The sequence below is a fragment of the Amblyomma mixtum genome, chromosome 2 (assembly GCF_055824585.1).
Source record: "Amblyomma mixtum isolate Tamu chromosome 2, ASM5582458v1, whole genome shotgun sequence".
Taxonomy (NCBI): Eukaryota; Metazoa; Arthropoda; class Arachnida; order Ixodida; family Ixodidae; genus Amblyomma; species Amblyomma mixtum.
The window spans coordinates 312,192,629-312,198,628 of record NC_143013.1 but is presented as its reverse complement, the minus strand read 5'-3'; positions in this window follow the sequence as shown (position 1 = coordinate 312,198,628).

Sequence of the window (6,000 nt, the reverse complement as noted above, 5' to 3'; positions counted from 1 at the left end):
TCGCCAGAGGATCAGTTGGTAGTGGGTAAGGGAGGGGTGTGGAGGAGGGTAAGTCCGACGGTCCAAAGGTGTGCGCCCGTTCACTCGAGAAGCCTGAATCGAGGCTGTCCTGAGCCCGGCAAATCAAACATCGGGCCAATTTATCGGCAGCCTCGTTTCATGGATTTCCAGAGTGAGCCGGCACCCACTGGAGCTCTACCCTGCGTGGTAAGTTTCTGGCGGGGGAGTTCAACAACTCCCAAGCAGGAGCGTGAATCCTGCCTCTCGTGAAGTTGAACAGAGCAGTTTTGGAGTCGCTAAAGATGTAGTTTGCATTGGAATGTACAAGGGCTAGGGCGATGGCGGTTTCCTCTGCCTCCTCAGGCTTAGAGCCCGAGGGAAGGCTGTGTGTGAGGGGCTGTGCTAGGGCTGGATGTTAACCAACTGCTACAGCTTCATGCGTTGTGCATGCGACGTCTACCCAAATGGCGTCCTGGGTTTGTCCGTAATACTTGTGAAGGGCCTTAGCGCGAGCAGTGCGGCGAGGGATGTGGTACTGGGGATAAACGTTCCGAGGAAGGGGTTTAACAACGAGGGGGGCATGAATGTGTCGAGGAATGGCTATAAGAGATGACTGCATGATTAGCAGGAATGTTGATGCGAAAGGAAGCGAGGATATGCTTGCCATTCGCGCTCGCGGCAAGTCTGAAGGTGCGCGTCTACTAGTTCCTGAAAGGTATTATGCATGCCTAGTTCAAGGAGTTTTGAGGCGAAAGCCTTTAATGCCTCATCGTTGTAAGCATCAGTTGTCGACAGAAATGTCACGCTTTTCAATTGGTCGAAATGGTCGTGACGTCGCAGTGCGCGAATTTCAAACGGGGACAATTGTACTTCATTATTCTTTTCTCTCAAGTACTACATTTAGGGCCACTGTAGGTGTTTTTATTCCCTTTAAAATCAAGACAGTTCGTTTCACATGATTAATTTTGGTTCAGTATAAGAACTGGCCTACTGCCCCATGGCTTTCCGAAATAATGGTACCATTCTAAGAAATATCTTGCTTTGAGATAAGTTTAATATAAAACTTGACTGCACTGCAATGTTTTCCTCTCGGCCAACATTTTCTGGCTGATTAATTCCATAGGCACAGCCGCCACAGTGATCATTCAACTAATCTTTGTGTTTCTTTACCAATCGTTTAGCTTCCTAGTGTTGTTTTGAGACCAGCTCTGCTGCTCAGTCAGCAAAGCAAACCTTTTTGGTGAACAGCGCTTACCGTCCGTGTGTCTAAGAGCTGTTGAGCAATATTATGCAACACCAGCTAGCCGGACAGCTATATCTACAGTCCTAGTCCAGCGGGCTCTCTCTCAATAATCGCCTGTGTCGGCGTGTTTTGCGTTCCGTCCGTGTCTATAGAAGGCCTGTTGACCGATATGATGCAACACCACCCAGTCCCACAGCTTGTCTCATTAAAGCATATCTGACGCCGATCAACTGCTCTCAACCGCAGGAGAGCATTTTGACTTCAGGTGAGCCCCAAAGGCCTCAAGCTTGGCTCGTGCTATGTTGCCGCCGTTGAATGGCATGACAGCACCTAAAGTTGACATCCTTAGTGCCTCCACTGCTACAGAGGCATTTTTTTGGAGCTTGCTCCCTCTTTTGCCGCTGATGTGCACAGTGCTCCCAGACGATGCGAGTGAAGTGCTAACATGGAGCCTGAGGCCTCGAAGGTTGTTGCCAGATATGCTTTTACTCCAAGTGAAATAAGAACGCTCATGGGATGGTGCTTCGAAGGACAGGTTTTCGAATATAATTTTCTCCGCAAAAAAAAAAAAAAATGTGGGCCTGGCCACTCGCTTCCTCCTTTTCAATTTTTTTTTTAAAGGAAAATATACTGCGCAGGATGAAGTGCGATACTGGAGAATATGCAGACGAGAATTTACTTTCAAAACTGCAACAGAAAAATCCTTTTTTTTTTGTCAGGTGTTTTTTGCAAGCCCTGTTTTCGCGGTTCTACTTGATATTTAAAAAAAAACGGTTTGTGGCGGCGTAGAGAGGGGACTTACAGGAATGTGATGTGAATATCAAGGCAAAATGTTCGAAAAAGTCTCGGGAGTTGCCGTTAAACAAGACGTCATGTTGCCGACATGAAAGAACAATCGCATTTTCATTGCTAACCTGCTTATGAAAAGCATGCGCGGAGAATTGAAAAGAAGGTCACAGCTCCGTGCTGAATGCTGCAGCATGTATAGAGCGTCTCGAGGCACGTGTCCGACGCTAGAGGCGCATTGCGCTGTAGTGTATCGGCGTGTGGTAGGCCCCCACCCTTTGTCTGCTTACCGAGGACCTGGAACTAGTGGAATGTGAGGCACTGAAACCGTTCCTTTCTTATTCGTTAAAGAGAACGAGCAAGTAAACCTGAATTCACAGGAATGCTTAGCCGAAAGGGTATCGCTGGATAACGCTACAAACACTACAAAAAACGTTACAAAACGCTACAACGCTACGAAGGGTAAGGATAACGCCACAAAAGATAACATTACGAACTCTGCTGAAAAATCCTGTAGCTAAACACCGCCGGACAATGGGTGAATCTTAATTTGTTATTTCCTTAATAACAAATTACACGGGCGGTTGAGCTTGTGCCTAATCCCTAATTATCGTGCTCCAGAACGGTTACTACTGGTACTGGGTGTTTTATTTTGACTTTTTATGGTTTTCTGGCTGCTGTAGAATTGGTCACTATCACTATTGGCACTGCTGTAGAATTGGTCACTATCTGCATTCATAGACCCGTGGGAGTCCCCGTACCACTCCTGGCGCAGTGGTGTAGCGGTTAAGAGATGCGCCACCGCCTTGCGATGGAAAATGCTGCCATCCGTGGCGCTTGTGAGACCCAGGTTTGTCATCCCGAGCAACCTCTCACGAGTCACGACCAATCATTAAATGAAGTTCCGCCTGCCACGGTGGACAGTTTGTCCACAATCCGGTGGGCAGGTTGTGTTGACGTCACCATGCCACGTGACCTAGAAGGCCCACCAAGGTTGCTTCTGTGGCTATTTTTCGCTCACAACGCCGACGCCGCCGACGACGACGACGACGCCGGATTTTCTGCAGAACGAGAGAAACGTTTAGTGACCTTCAAATGTAAAACTCTGCATATGCAAGCTTATAACTAACAGACAAATGAAGCGCCTCTGCGGTATTTTTCTTAAGAAGTACTAGCTGGAGCTTAAGCGAATGCTGTGACAGCACAGCGCACAATAGAGTGGTATGCCTACTGATGCTCCGGGTCGAATTTGTTATAATTCAAACGCGTACGATGCATCTTAACGGTGTTCTGAAAAGGGCTGCGAATAAAGTTGCGGAATACCTCGGATGTTAAAGGACGCCGCTTTACGAATATCCTCCAGCGAAAATTTCATCTTAGTACTGCTGCTATTTTCAGAAAAAAAAAAAATATACCTTGGGACGGTATCACTCGTAAGACGTCCTGTATTTCTCCAAGACGTTTGTAGCAATCGACAGTTGAGCTTGTACAACATCGCTTTTACACATGCAGCTGGCACGCTGTGATAATTTCACTGCACCAGCTGCTTTCTGTGAATCCATCAAACGGCGCCTCGCTTCTCCCAGTTTAAAGCCGACGTACGCATTGGCACCTGCTACACGTTGCTCTAATGGAGAAATGCATTCCAGGCCTTCAGCATCAGTTTCCACGCAAACACTTTTGCGTCCGCCCTACAGATCAGCTGGATGGCAGTGATGGTTTTCTGAGAACAGTCGAAGTCCAAAAGCATCTAGAGAACAGTAAACAGCGCCTATATACGTCATCACAAGCGACCAATGCATGCTTGACTGCCTGTAGGAGGAATGACAGGCGATCAAGTTATTTACCCCTGCCCTGTCCTGCACTGCCATGCGTCTTCGAGCCTTGAGCCCGCCTAGCGGTGGTAACGCACACATCTAAATATGAACGCAACGAGCACTAGCTAGAATGCAAGCGCGCTTGGTAAAATTTTCCTTATCATATGATCTACTAGATTACGTGTACTGCCTTATACCGGCCTTTCCCACTAATGTTCAATTAGCCATTTCCCTCGCCAGCTGGCCACCGTATGACCCAGCGATCCCCAAATGAAATAATGAATAAAAAACTAGCAAACAAATACTCGTATAATTTGTGATAGCCAATGTGGAGCAGTTTGATCTCGATTCGGTGAACCTCAGTAAGGGGCATCGCGTTCCGCTCTTCGAGAGTACGTTGAAAAGCGGACGAGCATACATGAAACAGCTTGAAAGTACAAGGGCAAACGAAAGGCTGAAAAATAAACAGAAGGAATAAGGCAAGTACACTAAAAAGCGGCGCCCCACAATTTTTTTTATTTCCATTTATTTCTCGTCACAGTTGTTTTCCAGCGCGGATGTCGCCCTCTCTCTTCCTAACCCGCCACGGCGTCAAATACCGCTGTTGCCCTTTCCAAGCTCCCCCTTCCCCATTGAGCGGAGAGAGAGAGAGGCATGGAGAACCAGGCCATCGCTTTGCTTTGAGCGGGCAGGTGTTACACAAAGGAAGTTAGCACGGAAAAAGCCTGGCTTTTAGCTGTGCTCACGCGGCAACGTTGAGGCACTGCCGCCCCTAGAGCGCTCTGTTCCCTTTTTATTTATTTATTTTTTCTTGCTTGTGGCAAACCACTGTTGCCCACAGAGCAAATATTACATGGCTTTCTTGAAAAAGGCACCATGGTGCAGATATGACAGCAATTGAATTACGTGATGCGATTATCGTAATGCTATTAATTTTGCCGCAAAAAATCAGGCGTCGTCGTCGGTGTCGTTGACCGTGAGCGAAAAATCCCCAGAGGAGCAACCTACGAGGCAGGTGTGCCACCTAGGTCACGTGACCTTGTGACGTCATCTCTACCTGCCCACCGGATTGGTTGCAAAAGGTTTTCCGGCAAGGTAATCCTGGGTCGTACATGCCCCACCGATGGAGGCGCCTGCCATATCGCAGGGCAGTGGCGGCGCATCGCTTAACCGCTGCACCACTGCTCCAGAAGTGGTATGAGGCCTCCCACGGATCTGTGGATAACCAATTCGGCATATACGAGGTCTGTTAGAAAAGTATCCGACCTTTGGCCGAATAAAAAAAAATGGCATAACTGGAGCGTTGGAAACCTAATTACCTTCAAAGTAGTCTCCTTGGGACTCAACACACTTCTCCCAGCGGTGCTGCCATTGTTGGAAGTATTCCGAAAAGGCCTTTTTCGGAATGGAGTTTAGCTCAGCTGTCGTTGCAGCCATAATGTCCTTTCTTGTCTGAAATCGCGCTCCTTTCAATGACCTCTTGATTTTGGGAAACAGCCAGAAGTCGCAGGGGACAATATCAAGAGATGTAAGAAACCGGTTGGACTACAGGGGTCTGGTTTTTCGCCAAAAAAGTCTTACTCAAGTGCGAAGAATGTTCAGGAGCATTGTCGTGATGGATGCGCCAATTTCCTGTTGACCACAACTCCGGTCTCTTGCGCCGCACAGCATCACGTAGGCGACGGAAGACATCCCTGTTGTACTCTTTGGTTATTGTTTGACCCTGGGGCGTGCGTACTCGTGGTGTGCCACACAACGAGAGTCCAAGAAAGCAGTCAGCATCACTTTGACGTTGCTGAGCATTTGGCAGGCCTTCTTTGGTCTTGGGGACGTGGAATGCTTCTACTGTGACGACTGGGATTTGGTTTCCGGGTCGTACCCGTACAACCAAGACTCGTCACCAGTGATTATGGTGTTGATGAAGTCGTGGTCACTGTTTGTGGAATCCTGCGTGTCCTGTGAGACTTCAACACGAAGCTGCTTTTGCTCCACCGTGAGCAGCTTCGGCGCGAATTTCGCCGCAACTCTCTTCATGGCCAAATCTTCGGTGATAATGGAATGTACAGAAAAACTACTGATGTCCACCTCTTCCGCAATTTCTCGGATAGTCACACGACGATCCCGCATCACTAGAGCGTTCACTTCGGCAATGAC